The 17,549-nt window shown below is 44.4% G+C and overlaps 1 long non-coding RNA gene across 1 annotated transcript in view; it reads right to left on the bottom strand.

The window, feature by feature from the left end:
* Nucleotides 1–16,044, bottom strand: part of LOC134359640 (uncharacterized) — a 35,126-nt gene extending 19,082 nt beyond the window's left edge. Inside the window, exons 1-2 of the long non-coding RNA XR_010021160.1 lie at nt 15,953–16,044; nt 8,802–8,969 (exon numbers count right to left, since the gene is read on the bottom strand). This is a non-coding gene — a long non-coding RNA (uncharacterized LOC134359640). The remainder of the gene's footprint in view (nt 1–8,801; nt 8,970–15,952) is intronic.
* Between the last annotated feature and the right edge of the window lie 1,505 nt (nt 16,045–17,549).

The raw sequence follows: 17,549 nt of genomic DNA, 5'->3' as shown, positions 1-17,549 counted from the left end.
CGATATATTACCCTGAGATTCATTTTCTTGCGGGCATACTCAATAAATCCGTAATAGAAGGAATAGGTGCCAACTTGTGCATCCAACCTGGATGCAAAAAGCAACCAACTGTGCAAACACAAGAAGAAATAATATAAATATATCAGCAATAAATATATGTACTTTGAAAATAAATTTACTTTGAACTTTGAAGCGTAGTAATTTTCTCCCTGGCACGTGGTCTATTCGCATTAGTTCCTAAGGGAAAGGGATGGTAACATTCTTGAACTGCTTCATGTGGTGAAATCACCCTCAAGTGGTGTACCAGTAGAGCCACGCTAACCAACAGGCTCCACATACAACCTTCATCAGTATTGACTTAAGTCTAGGCTTTACATGTCATGGTTTATGGATGGGGAAAACTAGTCATGACTTGCCCTCCTTGTTGCCAGCCACTTATTTGCCCTATGAAGCTAAACGGAACTCACTATATCATAATCAGGACCTCTCAGAGCATTTAAAGTGCAATTAATATCCTGAGGAAGGGATCTCGGCCCGAAACGTTGACTGTTCATAGTTGTGCTTGCTATGAACATCTATAGTACAGATACTATCAGCCTGGGTGGTGAGGGTTCATTATAGAAGCACGACAGCACAGTGGCAGAGCAGTTAGTGTAACGCTTTAGTGCCAGATGCAAGATCAGGGTTCAGTTCCCACCTCTGTTGGTAAGGAGTTTGTACGTTCTCCCTATGACTATGTGGGTTTCCTCTGGGTGCTCTGGTTTCCTCCCACATTCTAAAGATGCACCAGTTAGGGTTAGCAGGTTGTGGGTGCCGGACACATGGCGACGCTGGCAGGCTGCCCCCACCCCCCCAGCCTATTCTCAACACAAATGACGCATTTCGTAGTGTGTTCTGATGTACATGTTACAATTAATCTGATCAAAACTAATCCAGTTTATGGAGAACAAGATATACAGAAAGGAATGAAATAACAGAGCATATGTTTTTGCCGATATTGGGTGAAGATGTGCAGGCCAGGGTACTGGGAGAACCACCCAAACTCATCTCCTACCTGACACAATCTATTCTTCTTCAAAAAAAAACACCTACTACAATGGCAGAACACCCTCAGTTTAATCTCTTTTGCAAAATGTGACCCTCTTGACGGTGCTACACGCTCTCAGTATCGGGAGTCAGACAGAATGACGGGCTGAAGGCACTTGAATGCTTTGCTTGTTTGATTCTGAGGCAAAAAGTCTCATCTGCTTTGAGTGGGAGATTCATCCTAGCTTGCTGACAGTCATTATCAGCTGTTGTCTGGATACACCTAGGTTCCCTGTCTCAACCTCTCTGCCTCTCTGATTCCTCAGATGCCCTTTAAACCAACCACATAGAGCTCATGTTCTAAAATTCCCAGATATGGCTTGGTGCCAAATCTTATTGAACAACATTCCTTAGGATGTTTCATTACAGTAAAAAAAAATGCAACATAAATGCAAGTTATTGTTGTTTTGGCATATGTATCAGAGGTCAGTCGGTATCTGTTGAATCAAATTCCAAAGCAAGTTAGCACGTCGAGAAGACTGGCAGAATACAGTAAAAATCAAGTTGTGAAACCAGGACTTCAGGGGTTAAAATTCTTTGTAAACCCGGGCAGCAGAGAGGGTTTTTAAAAATTCTGTTCCCACAGCTTGAAACCTACTCTTTCACCTTTGCTCCTTGGATCCCGGGAACTGGCAGAAATTACCAGAGGCTGAGAACAAGGAAAAGAGGCCCTAAACCTCATTCCAGACAGTGTCTAGACAGGCTGCAATTACTGCCAGCACGAAACAGTCAAGCACAACTATTTGAAGTGAAGGGAAACTCAACAAGAATTAAGGAGCAGTGCCGGCCCACTCAGGAACTTCTAAGCCTGTTCGTTTTTCTTTCTTACTCCCCCTCCCTCCATCGCCGCCATTCTTTCGGCTACATATTAAAACTCTAGCTGTACACTAAATCATCGTAAGTAGCTTATATCAAGATGCCGCGCACTTCGGTCTTATTTTCCCACTTCGTTTCTCCTGTTGAAGTGCCTCGGTTCAATTCACTCTCCTTCCATGGAATTCCAATGGTCAAACTTGTTCCCATTCACATCCACACCACTGAATCCCAATGGATTTGCACAGAACCCTGACCTCCCATATCCCTTCCCATTCCGTTCTTGTTACATAGTCACCTGGAAGGCATTCTAAAACAATGCAATTATAAATCATGCCCCATGAATGGAATATTTCTCTGTGGCTTAGTTTGGACGCTCAGCATTAAGCAGCCAGACTGGAGCCACGTCTCAGCTGGATGCAGCAGCCAACCCTCAGTGTCTTAGCTCAATGCTCTCCGTATTTTAATGTGGTCAAGTTGCTGTTTCAATGATCCACTGAGCTGGGGGACGCAGGGTTGCAAATTTCTGGTCGTCTTTTTAGATCCTTCACCCAACTCAAGCATATTTGGGGTAAATGAACTTTTTGTAGCTCAGTGATATTGCAAACACATTTAAGACTAATCTCAGAAAAGAGGCAGATTCCTCACTTCACTGACCCTTTTTTTCCTGCTTAGTTTTCCCTCTCTTGGCTTGGCTGGTGGTACTGTTCCATGGAATCCAAAAAAAACCCCTCTTGTAGCACTGCCAAGGATGTAGGAGATCGACAGTGATAATCTATAGCTAACTTGATCATGAAAATTTCACAACAGGTCTTAACTTCCCCAAACAAGTTCCTTGATTGAAATCAAGAGGGAGATCTGGACCAAGGCCTTATCTAATACTCACTTTTCTAATGCCAGGAATGCTAAGACAGGATGTTGCTTTGGCTAAGATCAGCGGATGTGGTATCTTATTCTGTGTATAGCCTGAACTGATGTATAGCCACTGGGCCACCAAGACATGTCATTAGTCACTTGAGAACCCATTGGTTGCAGCTTCGCAGAAAATTAAACCGAGAAGCAATGTTATGTTGTCCAAACTTCTTTCTGTCCGTGCTCATTTGCAATAAATTTCTTCTACCCTTGATCTCCCCATTTTTTCCAATTCATTCTAAATTCATGAATTTAGGTTCATTCTAAACCTGTTTTTCAGCTGCTGTCTGTTCTCTGTTGCATGCTTCATTTTCTTTATTCCTCTCTGCTGTTGCATTCTTCAACTGCTCTCCCTTTCCCCTTTGGGTTGTCCCTCCATTACCTTTTCAACTCATAGTTATCGGTCTTGCAATGCTTCTGCCTCCCATTCGGACTCATGAAAAATGTCTCTTTACCATTCTCCGCTTCTTCGGCAGTGCCTTACCGTCGAGGATGACTTGTTTTCGGTCCATCTTTGTGGGCTCTAAGGTGGCTGATGAGGTTATAGTGGGATCCAGAGACCCTGACGTAGATGGAGCAGAACATGTTCTAGAGGACAGGCAGTTGGGTAGCTTTGGAGCTGCTGTACCCTTTCCGTTGTTTGCATTTGCTTTTCATCTGAATTGACTTGAGCTTTTCATTGCTATTCCGAATGTTTCATCTCTGCTCTGAGGGGTCCAATGAGTCAATGGGAAGGCTGTACATTTTTTCAAGCAAGCATTGAGAACAGTCCCTGTGAGGTAATGTTGCAGCTCTATAAAAGTCTGCTGAGAGTATTGTGCTCAGTTTCTGCTCACCTCATTATAGGAAAAGCGTGGAAACTTTAGAGAAGGTGTAGAGGAGATTTACCAGGATGCTGCCTGGATTAGAGAGCGTGTTTTCTGAGGACTGGCTGGGTGAGCTAGGGCTTTTCGCTGGAGCAATGGAAGATGAAAGGTGACCTGATAGAGGTGTATAAGATGATAAGAGACTCAGATAGAGCAGGCAGCTAGAGATTCTTGCCCATGGTGGAAATGCCTAATATGAGGACACATAATTTTAAAGTGATTGGAGGAAAGTATAGGGGGGGATGTCAGAGATAGATTTTTTACACACATACACACACACACACACACACACAGTGGTGGGTGCATGGAAAACCCTGCCAGGGATTGAGGGCAGATACATTAAGAGCATTAAGAGACTCCTAGATATAAACACGGATGAAAGAAAAATGGAGGGTCACGTGCGAGGGAAAGTTTAAATCGAACTTGGAGTAGGTTAAAATGTCGGCACAACATTGTGGGCTGAAGGGCCTGTACTGTACTATACCGTTCTATGTTCTATACCTGAACTGTTTTCTCCGTCCATTTGTTGGCTTCTTGGTGTAATAGCGTTCAGTCTAGAGTATCTGTTTTGGGGATTTGGTATCCAACATGCAAACAACCCAGCTTGGTGCTAACTCTTTATGATTGGAATGATGGCGTGGGAGAGAATGCTGATGTTAGCTCCCTTATCCTCCCTTTGGATTCAGAGGATTTTGCAGATGCTGCTTTGCTTCGCCCTCCCCAGAGGTTTGTAAAGCCTATGTCTGGTAATCCAGCTCAGACAGATATAGGAGGGCAGGGAATTTTCCACTTTACAGAGCTCTTTTAAATAGGGAACAACACTGAATCCCATTGAATTATTCCATTGGGTAAGGACTTTGGGGTTAGAAAGAACGTCTGCTGGAGAGGTCATTGCAGAGATGGCCAGTAGGATATTGATAATCACTGACCATGTTACAGAATCAGCTTCACTGGTTAGCAACTCCACACAACCAATTCCAAATGTGCTCCTTGCTCTGTCGCAACCAATTTTGGAAATTATGGGGTTGACCTTACTGCCTTTCCACTATTTTGGCTTTACAGAGGACAGGATGGGCATGGGGGAGGGGAAGGTGGAAATCACCTGGTGTTCCTGAGATGATCATGTTCTAATTTACTTGTCATTCAACCCATACACAAATACATGTGGATACGGCCAAACAAACCAGCGATCTTCCAGGGCCGAGGCGCAAGGTGCAAAACACCTTACCAACAGTCGTACACAGTACAAGGCACATATAAGATAGCAGTAAAATACAGTCGCACAAAAACATATAGTCCAATGTTGCAGCAGTCTGCAGCCAAACACAATACAGCTTGTCTTGCCCTCTCCTATTGGAATTTACCTCGGAACAGGCCCCAGGCAAGCACCCCAAGAGAGACATCACACTGAGAAGCCCCAGCTTGGTGACACCATCAACATGGTGATGGCACTTTCACTCTTAAGTTCAGGGGTCATACAGGTATTCAGGCCTTTCACCCCACCAAGTCCTCACCAACCCTTTTGCAAAGATCTGACACTAATCACAATTTGTATTCTTCCACCACCCCCCCCCCCGACCTTACTACTCTTCTCCTGCACACCAGAGGTTATTTATAGTGACCTGTTTGTCTTTGCAATGCAATGGGAAACCGGAGGAAAATGAGGTCTTAAGGAGATCATGCGAACTCCGCACAGATTAAACTCAACGACGGGATTGAACTTGGGTCTCCTGCACCCTGGGGCAGCAGCTGTACAAGAGATGCCATCATGCCACGTGAGTGACCAATCCCTATGAATCCACTACCGCACGAATCTGTGTGTGGGGGTGGGAGGGGCGGCGAAGCAGCACAAGCAATGTTAAAACATTTTATTTTTACGCAGAATCTTTGAGAGGTATGGGAGGGTGAGGTTCTCCTTCTCATTGAGCCTTCCTCAACCCTGGACTTACTTTGACTTCTCCATACCTCTATTTCCACCAGCCCTTCCTGTTCTCCATGTGCCTGGGTTTCTAACCCAATTTTCTTAACCGCCGGCCTGCCCACATCGTTCTCATTAAATCTGGGCCACAGCTAGAGTTAGCATATTTAAAGTTTGTTATTAAAATGGTTTGTCCACAGGCTTGGTTTCCCCCTCACCTCAAATGCATTCTCCGTAAACTTATCCCCATTGTTCCTGGCGTACATTTTTCACTCATTTACTGAGCGGCTTCCTCAGCAGTGGCCGCAGCCCAAAACCCAAGAGGCAAATCCCTTGTCTCACCTCGTAATCTGGCTCTCAGACAATGGGCAGCAAAAACTTCCCTTACGTTTTAGTGACCTGAATAGGCTCAGTTGGTGATTAGAATAAATCCCCATGTTGCTTGAGTAAGTCAGTATCCTGTTTTGGTCATGATGTAAAGATTCACATTCTCTTAATTTTAATGACACTACTTTACAATCATTAGGTAAAGAATCAGATGATGTCATTGTGTAGAGATATGGAGCAGTACTGTGTCAAACTAAAGCCCTTATTTATTTCAACTAAATCGTGATCAGAAGGTTACTGACCCATCTTGTTCTCTTTCAAGTACTTCTTAAATATATTAATGGTTTCTGTCTCTTCTATTCTATCTGGCAATGAGTTCTAGATCTCTATCATCCTCAAAACATCCCTAAACTTTCTAATTATCTGCTTAAAATTATCAGCCATAGTTGTCCTTCCCTGATCAGTCCTTCTCTCCCACTCTATTGTAGCCTTATCGGTATCATACACCCTTCAATTTTCAAAATACTTACTGTAGGACACCAGAATGATAAGAATCCCCTGTCTCCAAGGGTGAAGACAGCTGCTGCATAGTAACAGCATCATTTGCATACTCCCCTTGAGGTCACCCAATCCTCCCTCTGAAATATGTTTCCATTCCTCCATGGGTCTGTCTCCTGTCACTCCCTCCGCAACAGCACTGTGGAGATCTTCACCAGATGGACTGCTGCAGTTGTCGAATGCAGCTCACCACCAACTCCTCAGGGGAAATCAAGGATGAGCAACAAAAGCTGGCCTTGCCTGTGACACTCACATCCTGGCAAATACAGGAACTTAGATTTCCCTTCAACCTCATGTTTCTGATGAAAATCACTCCTGCCTAATCATCTTTCCTCAATTCTCCAGCCCTGGTAACATTTTCGGAAGCCCCCCTCTGTATCTTCACTGCTGTCACGTCCTACTTGTAACGTACACAGAAATTCTAGTTGTGATCTAACAAACGCTATACTTAGTTGAGCAAGATCTGACTAATCTTCAATTCTATGCTTCAGATATTAAAAAGAATGCATTCCGTTAACTTCCTCACCAATTCAGCTGTCTGTCCAACTAATTTCAGGCACAGACATGTGTTCCTGGGCCCATCTTCCTTTGCACTTCTCATCACTCCATCTGTTCCACACTCCTGAGCCTTGTTGCTGTTTCCAAGGGCACTACTTAGTTTTTAATGGATTTAATTATATTGTCTTTTTCTGTCCACTGGCCAATACAGTCAATAGGTTTTTTCCCCCTTCACTATCATCTACCTGACTGATTCCGGTGTCATCTGCAAATTTCTTAATCACGCCCTGCAAATTTAACTCTAAATTACTGGCATACACCATAAAACATAATGACAAATACTGCAGAACCTCACCGTAAGCAGCCTTCCCGATACACAAACAACTGTTGACTCTTTGCTTCCAACCACCGTCACTTTTGGCCGAAAGTTTCTAATTTCCTTTGAAAAGGCGATTTTACCTTTCTCACCAGCCTGCCATGCAAGAGTCTTTCTAAGATACCTGCAGACTGGGTGTAGCAGACTACCATCATCAATGTTATCCACAAAAATAAAACTCCACCCTCCCCTTCCCCTACCTTGCCCGATCTACCCTCATCTTCAAACCCCTTGGATGCTTGCCTCTTTATACTAGCTATCTCCTCCCTCCACATTTAGTCCCAAATGCAGGATTTTGATTGAAATGCCATCAATTCCTTTCTTCACATAGTTGCTGCTCAACTAATTGAATTCCTCCAGCAGATTATTTGTTGCTCCAGACTCTAGCGTCTGTTGTCTCTTGTGTTGCAAATGTTTTTGATGCTTCCTTAATCAGGTTGCTGCATTGAGAACCTCAAGGCTCTTCATCTGGAAACCCAGTGAAGATGGAGAATATCACGTCCAAAAAAACTAACTCTCCCACCAACTCTGCTGCCTTTCCACCAGTGGCACTGTGTCTGGGTGGGATGACGTCCTTATCAACACCCAGAATCAGAGGTTCAAACGTTCATTTTATTGTCAGAGTGTGCATGTACAATGCAACTCTGACACTTGTCTTCTCCAGATAGCCATGAAATACAGAAAAACCATGGCAGTTGTTGAAAGAAAAGACACCACTCCACCCCCGGCACAAAAAAGAAAAAAGGAGAAACAAAACTCACAAATCCAACTCCCCCCCCCCCCACCCATTCCCTCGCACAAAAAAACTAACAGACCGCCCACGTGGAAAGTGGCATCTGGGACATAAAAAACATCAAACCCCCCAACCCCTTCCTCGCAAAAAAACAGTGATAATGATATAATAACAGCAATAATGATAAAGAAACAATTCTTTCTTGATTCTGAAGAACTGTCTAACAAGATTCAGATCACCAATAGCCTCTCCCAGTGATGTCCAGTTTGAGTTAAGCCAGAACTAATTGGCTCTAGACTCATTGTCCAAATATGGACAGTTTGCTGAATCCCTGGCGCAGGAGGCTACAAATGCTGGAATCTACAGCCACACAGAGTCTGCCGGAGGAATGCAGTGGGTGGAACAGTGCCCGCGAAGAGAAAGGAATTAACTGACTGACCAGCCTCCCAGTCCTGATGCAAGGTTTTGCCCTGAACCATTAATTCCTTCCACACCACCCCCCCCCCACCAATCAGTACTGCTCAGCCCACAAAGCTCTGCGGCAGATTGCTTGGAGCTTGGGGTGAGAGTGATTGGCCTTGACACCAAGGCAACTTCTGATTGAGTGTACATTAGTGAAAACAAAATCAATAGGAATCGATGGAAAAAACCTTCCAATGGCTGGAGTTCTCATAGAGAAAAGGATTGTGGGTGAGGTTGTTGGAAATTAGTTACCTTAGCTCTTGGATCAGAGCAATCTCTTGGGGCCAATCATCTTCAGGCTGCTTTATTTATGACTTTACCTCCACCACAATGTCAGATGCAAGGATGCTTGCTGAAGACTGCACCGTGTTCAGGTCTGTTCACAACCGCATGTATCATCCAGAAGGTTGTACCAGAATGCTGAAAGAGTCAGGTTACAGTCAACATAGCACATAATGGCAAATTGGGTACCAATCTAATCTCTGTTGTTGCCTGTGTGGGGTTTGCACATACTCCCCGTGACTGTGTGGGTTTGCACATACTCCCCGTGACTGTGTGGGGTTTGCACATACTCCCCGTGACTGTGTGGGTTTGCACATACTCCCCGTGACTGTGTGGGGTTTGCATATACTCCCCGTGACTGTGTGGGGTTTGCACATACTCCCCGTGACTGTGTGGGTTTGCACATACTCCCCGTGACTGTGTGGGGTTTGCACATACTCCCTGTGACTGTGTGGGTTTGCACATACTCCCTGTGACTGTGTGGGTTTCTCCAATTTCCCCTCACATCCCAAAGGCATGCTGGTTAATTGGGCACCATAAGTTGACTCTAGGGGCGTGAGAGGAGAACGAAGAGGGCATTAAGAGTCACGTGTGAGGAAAGGGAGGTTGTAGGGAAGTGTGTGTGGGAATGCAGTTGATGTGATCGCTTCCTAAGAACTGGTGTTGACCCAATGGGCCGAGTAAGAAGTAAGCATGAGGAAATAGCATCAAGCCACCCAATTCCAGGTAATGATCATCCCCAGCTGGAGGTGAACCATTACTCCTTGACAGTCGGGTGATTATTGGGGTACGTGGAGGAGGAGGGAGAGGGGATGTTCACCACTGTCCTTAAATGTACCTGCACCAGCCAACATCAAAAGCTGGGTATCTAGTGAAAGGTCACTCCAAATGCCCAAGTTGAGATGGGTGATAGTCGTCAGCTCTGTCTTGGGGGGAAATCATGCCTTCCACCACCCCAAGCGTTCATTCACTCCTCCACTCTAACACCGTGACCCATCTACAAGACAGAGTGCTCCAAACCACCAAAGCCGTGCCTTCCAAACCTAATGACCCCTACCAACCAGGAGGACCAACAGCAGCAGCCTCTGGGAAACACCTCCCTCATTTCCACCTCAGTCACTCCGCCATTGAAACCTGGAAGTACGCCAGTACCCCTTCATCGTCGTTTGCTTTAAATGCTGGAACCCTCCCCCCTCCCCCCACACACGCACTGTCAGGTCACCACGACAAACCCTACAGCAGAGCTGAAAGGTGCCTTGCCAACAACTTCTCAAAGACATGCGTGATTAGCCCTGCCCGTAATGCCACATCCTGCAAACAAATTCTAAAGAAAAATTCAAATGTTTCAACGTCTATTTTTTTGCTCCCTTCCTGACTCTTCCCTTTTCCTTTTTCCACAGCTTCGTTTGTTTTTGTTGTTGGCTCAGAATCCTGTAGCAGAAAATAACTGAAATTTCTGTGAAACAGCCATTCTTGCTTCATTGCTTGAGGCTTCCTCTACCAAGCCACACAGCTGACTCTGGAGAATTCAGTCCTTCACTCCCAGCTCCCATACGGAATATTTATTCCATAACTTCACCCATCCCTCCCACCGAACCTCTCTGCACTACCACTGCAGCATCTGTTAAATTAGCAGCCTCCCTTTCCAAAACACTAGCACTTCACAGAGGACGGAGCTTTTAACTCTTTCTCTCCCTCAACGATGACGATCACATAGACACTTGGTAAAAGATCCCAAAGCCCTTCGCGAGTGCATTACCAAGCAAAAGTTGGACATTGAACCACACCTCAGTGATCAATATCCTCAGAAGGGGAGTGGGTTTAAGCATTTTTAAAAGGAGCAAGGAGAGCGAATTCCAGGCCCCAGCACCCTGGCAGCTGAAGACGCAGTTGCTAATGTTGGAGCAAATATGGGAGCGATCAGGAGGCCAGAAATAGAGAGGCATGGAAACGTTGAAGGCTGCAGAAACTGGAGGAAATTACAAAAATAAGGAGAGGATTTGAAAACAAGGAGGGGATTTTTTGTAGCCTAATGAGGTCATCAAGGGCATGATGAAATAAAGACTTGCATTTATAAGAATACTAATTCTGGGAAGAGGAATTGGACCACACAGGCCTTTGACACTGCTCTGCCATTCAATGACATCACGGTTGATCTGATCTTTGGCCTCAGCTCTGTTCCCTGCCTGATGTCAATAAACCTCAGCTCACCCGCAATCCAAAATTCACTCTCAGCCTCCTACGTACTTAACGACTCAGATCCAGAACTCTCTGAGGTTGGTTTTTTTTTCAACCTCCGTGTGTTGCAAAGCAATGTCACTGCTACATTGTAGGAAAATGGCCTCAGAACAAGCCTAGCAGGGGTTGGCTGGTCCCAAGTTTACAGAGAGTGGGTTCAGGCAGTGAGTTAGATCTGGCAGCGACAAAGTTCAAAGTTCCAGATACATGTTCAAAGTATGTATACTATACGGAACCTTGAGATTCGTCTCCTTACAGGCAACCACGAAACAAAGAAACCCTATAGAACCCGTTATAAAAAAAGAAAACTGTCAAACACCCAACCTGCAGAAAAAGAAACAAATCACACGAACAATAAGAGTAAACAAATAACATTCATAACTGAAGTTCACAAAAGTGAGTTCACATCCATGAGGCCAGTCATCACTGCAGCTTCTCTGGGAGCCCGTTAGTTGCAGGCCACGGTCTCAGTTCATCACACAGACGAGTAAATCCGCTGCCTTGATTCAGCCCGTACCTAATCTTTCCAATCCAGCCCGGAACTTAAATCAGCCAAACACTTCCTCGCCTTGTTTCGGCGACTTTGAATCGCCTCCAAGCAATGGACAAACAGTGGCTTATTCCCCTTCCTCGTGCCTGGGCCCTGCCACCTCAATTTGGTTCTTACCACCCGTCCTCGTCGAGACTTCAGTTCACACCGCAAAAATGCCAGGTCATACAGGCGGTTCGAAAGCTCAACCTCGAAAGGGAGGTTTCTGGCCACTGATTGCAGTGATCGTATCCGAGAAAAAGTGTGATTAATTAAGTAGTTTATAGTTTTGTTTCCTGCCAGCAAGTCGTCACTGCACTTCACCAGCACCATCTTAAACGGGAGATCTTAAATCTTAAAATCATACATGAAGGTTTCAGCAAAAGATGAGCTGAGGCAAGGGATGAAGTCATGTCTTGATACGGAAGTGGAATTGTGTGCATTTAGTTACAACACTGATATCTGGCGCGAAGCTACTGCAACTGGCAAGGAGAAGGAATTATGTTTGTGGCAGAGATCAAAAGTCAGTGCTCCAAGTATTTAGTATAAAGAAATATCTGCTGGTGCGGTACTGAATATTGGACAAACAATCCACAGTGGAGGGGTCCAGAGAGGCATTATCCAAACAGCACAGGAGCTGTGAATGAACTGTGAAAACTGGCAAAGTAGGTTTCATCAAGCGGTAGTGTGGAGATGAGAGAATGTGCGGGTTGAGAATAAATCCTTTGGGAGCACTGAAGATCAAGCTGAGGGAATTTAAAGAAGTGCCATTGCAGACGATTACCTGGATGGATAGATTGACCCAGGGGAGAATGCTACTACAAAACTGGAAATGGTGACAAACCAATGGAGGATCACGATGTGGTCAACCATATCAATGGCTGATGACCTTTAACAATAGTTACGTAGAACAAAATTTGCAACGTCTGAAGAGCTCCTTCAGCTCTGAGGCAAGGGCAGAAACTCATGGAATTCTGGGAAAGGGAAACACAGATCTGAAAGATAACACCAGGATTTTGAAGAGGAAAGGCTGGATTTAGCAAAAGTATGCAAGGGCAAAGAGCTCAAAGGTGTCTTCTTCTGATCTCCCATCAAATGGTGGTAAATTTGAAGAGAGGGAGGGAGAATTGAAGATAAAGAACTGTTGACATGGTTACAAGTCAAAGGAGTCTTAGCTCCTTTCATTCTGGAAAGGGATAAAGGTTGCTTCTGCATGTAATGATGTTCATTCTCACTGAGCCATGGGTCACATTCACCGCTGAAGGCAGTGAAACTAGCCAAGCCCTGGGTCTTTTTGTCTTCTGATAGCACTGACTCTCTTGAAGAAAGTGGCCTGGTATAGATTCTCATAGAGGCCATTCCTCATGCAGCACTCTGGGTGTAAACACCAACAGATTACTTGGCTCTATGAAGTAACATATCTCCGGCTGATTCCAACAACAGATGGCTCCTTATCAGCCTCCCTGCCTCAATTTCAAATTTAATGGTCATTCAACCATAATGAATGCCCATGAATGCAGCTAAATGAAACAGTGATATTCTGGAACCAAGATACAAAACACAGTGCCAACAGTCATACACAGCACAAGGCACATATAGCACATATAGATAGCAATCAGTAAAATATAGTCACACAAAAACATATATAGTCCAAGTCCCCGAGTACATGAATGTTGCAGCAGTCTTACAGTCGAACACAATACAGCTTGTCTTCTGCTGAGCGAACACTGGGGGGCAGCACTGACTCTAGCTTGGACACTGCACATCATCAACCTGGGAACTCTGGTGGTGCGCCCTAACTCCAATGCCCCTCTCCTGGGTGCTGTAAACAGGCGACACTGCAGCTTTGGGCCTAGTCCACACTATGACGGAGGCCATACTGCAGCCCTACCATCCGCCAATAAATCAGTGAATTGGACTTGCAGCATTCTACATTAATAACATCCAACAGGGTCTTGCAATCACAAGAAAAGCAACTAAGATGATCATTCGGTGTTAGACTGCACATCTCCGCGCACCGACGCCTCTCTGTCCCAGGCAGCAGCACGGTCTGCATCGTCCAGCTACACTGTCAACATAGAAGGAAACCATTCAGTCCTTGAGTCAAATGCCAGCTCTCAGAGCACTCAAACAAGTCCCTCTCCCAAATTATTTCTGTCTAAACCAAGGGTCCCCAACTTGGGGTCAATGGACCCTTGCTTAACGGTATTGGTCCAAGGCACAAAAGAGGTTGGGAACCCCTGCTCTAAACTACTCTCCCTTACCCGCACATCAACACCCTGCTAATTCTCCTGCCACCCTCTAGTGCCAGCTTACAGAGGCCCAGTTGACCACCAGCAAACTCTGGGGTGTGGGAGAAACCAAATGCCCCTGAAGAGAGCCCAGTCTCAGCAGGAATGCACAAATTCCACACAGAGAACACCAGAGGTCGGGATTGAACCTGGCCACTGGGCTTTTGCACAGCAGATTGAACGGCTGTGCCTCTGTGAGACTGTGTTGCTCTCAAGGACTCTGCCCCATAACAAACACAACAGAACCTACATTGTGCAAAACACACCCTTCAGAACTTAAAATTGTTTTGATATCTCTAGATGACTTTTTGAGCCTTCTCACATTAAATGAATTTTCTCAACTATGATATCCTGCTTCATCCATTCAGGTAAATAATGGGTGCAAGAAATTTGGGGGAAAAAATTAATTCCCCAAAGAGAGCTGAAGTAAAAACAGGAACTGCTCCTCATACTTATCAGATGAGGCAGCATCTGTGGAGAGAGAAATAAAATCAATGTTTCTTCAGAATGAGAATAAATTAGTAGGCAAGTGTGTTTGAAGTTGCAGAGAAGGGGGAGTGCTGGAAAGAACAAAGAGGATGTTTGTGACAGAGTGGAGAGTGTGAGAGGCTGGATGACACAGATAGCTATGGTGCTGACTGAGAGAGGGAAGTGAAGGCTGGATAACTGCAGCAGAATTATCTGCAGAGACCCGAATAGGAGATTAACAAGAAAATCATTGATCGTGTGGCTAGTCAGAGGTTTTTCCCTAGGGCTGAAAGGGCTAACATGATGGGGCATAGTTTTAAGGTGCTTGGAAGTAGGTACAGGGGTAAGTTTTTCACACAGAGAGTGGTGGGTGCGTGGAATACAGCACCAGCGAAGATGGTAGAAATTGGTACAATAGGCTCTTTTAAGAGACTCTTAGATAGGTACATGGAGCTTAGAAAAATAGAGGTCTTTGTGCTAGGGAAATTCTAGGCTGTTTCTAGAGTAGGTTACATGGTCGGCACAACATTGTGGACCGAAGGGCCTGTAATGTGCTGTAGATTTCTACGTTCTATGCTCCATGTTCTGTGTTCTAAAATAACAGTACTAGACCTGCGAATTACAGAACACCGCAGCTGAAAAATCTCAGATGAGGTGGCATGCTGGAAATACTCAGCAGGTCAAGCAGCATCTATGGAGAAAGACAAATGGAGTTACACTGGTAAACTTTTATCAGAATTAACTAGTTCCGATCCAAACTGGAAAGGCAGGCTATTTGAAATCATTTAATTTAGAGTCGCGAGGCCTGTAATATGCCATTAGAGGATGAGAAGCTGTTGTTTGAGCTTATATCAGGCCTCATGGAAACTGTACGTAGACCTGAAGCAGAGAGGTCAGAATTAAAGTGTCAGGGTGAAAACTCAGGGTCACCCTTGCAGACTGACAGAATCTGGCACAGTCCTGGAAGGGCTTTGCAGAGGAAGCAGTAAGAAACATTTATGGCCTCTTCTATCAGAACTGTTTTAATGTTTCGATATCAACGCCATTAATATCCATCCTTCAATGTGCTGACAATCTGAGCTCTCAAGGTTAATATGATTGAGAGCTAGTCAGACTGAAGCTTCCACTGTGCTGACCCTTAAGAAAATAAGAAATAGGTGCAGGTGATGACTGTACGACCCCTGAGCTTGCTGTCTACTATCCAATACGTCATGGCCTTAATTCATGCATGAACCCCTACTCCTACAGCCCAAAAATCTATTGTAGTCTTCAATATTTTCGATGGCTCAAGCCTGTGGGGCACAGAATTCAAAAGATTCTTGAATAGGTAACCACTCATTCTGAAACAATATCTCCAGTTCTAAATTCCCCCAATGAATGGAAATATCTTCTCAGCAGGAAAGATTTCTTAGAGGGTATTGCACAAAACAAACTATGGAGTAAAGCTTCTTCTAAGTAGTCACACCAAATGCTCCCTGTGTAGTCACATCACAGATGAGAAAGCCCCACCCACTGTCCCTTCAAACAATCCAAGGATGTTCGTGACCACTGTCTAAAGTTTCCATCTAATAAGCAATGATCAAGAATAGGACTACCTGCAGGCTTAGCAGGGAATGAAGGGTCTCGGCCCGAAACGTCGACTGCACCTCTTCCTAGAGATGCTGCCTGGCCTGCTGCGTTCACCAGCAACTTTGATGTGTGTTGCTTAAACACAACCGGAGGGTACTTTCAAGACAAAGCATGCAGAAGTCCACAAAAGTAGCTCACTAGCACCTTCACAAGGGCAATTAGGGAAAAGCAACAGTAAATGTTTATGATTCTTAAAAGTTGCATACATTTACATATTATATTCCACATACAGCTACAAATCTTTGCCAGCATTTATGCTGCACTCAAAATTCTTTCTATCCTTTCACTTCTAACTTTTTCAGCATATCATTAACACAAGAACGTCTGCAGATGCTGGAAATCCAGAGCGACACACACAAAATGCTAGAGGAACTCAGCATCTATGGAAATGAATAAACAGTCGACATTTCAGGCCAAGACCCTTCTTCGGGACTGAAGTGAAAGGGGGAAGACTCCAGATTAAAAAGTTGGGGTTGGTGGGGCAGAGAGGAAGGAGGCTACCTAGAAGTTGATAGGTGAAGCCAAGTCTATCCTCTGTTCCCTTCTCTCTCATTTAGTGACTTAGTGTCCCCTAAAATGCATCTTTCCTATTGATTGTTGACTCTCTGTTGTAACCAGTTCCATTTATTCACCATTTTCTGTGGCACCACCCTAATTGTTTGGTCAAGTTTCTGGTGTAGGACTTAATCTTGAACTTCAGTCTGGTTTTAACCTTTACTCTATGTGGACTGGTATATTATGTTTATCCATTCATGGAAAATGGACATTAATGGCAAGGCCTCCATTGCCCATGCCTGGTTGTCCTTCAGAAGATGGAGGTGAGCTGCCTTTGTGAATTTTGTGAACAAGGAGTGGACTGGGATGTAGGGTGCTGTCAAATGTAGGCTGAGTCTGCTCTGACAAGTGGATATAAATGATTCTGTGGCACTACTTTGGAAATGTGCATCAAAGATACTGGCCAATATTTAATATTCAATCATATCTAATCAACATTTTGGGATATATAAAAAAAAACCCAAATGAACATAATCTCATTGTTACACATAAAAGCTTGCTGTGTTGAAATTGCTTTCTGCATTTCACATCACTAATAACATCTTAAAAGTAATTATTTGCCAGAATAACTTGGGAAGTGATCCGAAAGGGATTCAAAGGGGCTAGATAAATGCAAGTCTATCACTGGAGTATCTGTAAAGGCTTGTTCCAAACACTGCCATATTCAAGTGTGTGTGCGCACGCACACACACACACATTCAGCTTTGTTTCTTTTGAACATGCCTCTTTATAGATTATCAAGACATGGTGAATCAGAATCTTACAGCACAGAAAGAGTCCGCACACATCCATGTGTGAGCCAGCTGTGTGAAAAGGCTATCCCACCAGTCTAAATCCCACTTACTCTTTGTCCATAGTGTAATGTATTTTCTATTTTAAAAAAAATCCATTCTCTTTTGAAAGCTACATTGGAATCTACTTCCATACTTTGTGTCATTTCAGATTTTAGAAACAAGATGTTTTATGAAGAAATTGTCTGCGCTGTGTATGAACAGTTGCACCAGTGTA

This window comes from Mobula hypostoma, chromosome 21, assembly GCF_963921235.1.
Source record: "Mobula hypostoma chromosome 21, sMobHyp1.1, whole genome shotgun sequence".
NCBI classification, from domain to species: Eukaryota; Metazoa; Chordata; class Chondrichthyes; order Myliobatiformes; family Myliobatidae; genus Mobula; species Mobula hypostoma.
This window is presented reverse-complemented; position numbering and strand designations above follow the sequence as displayed.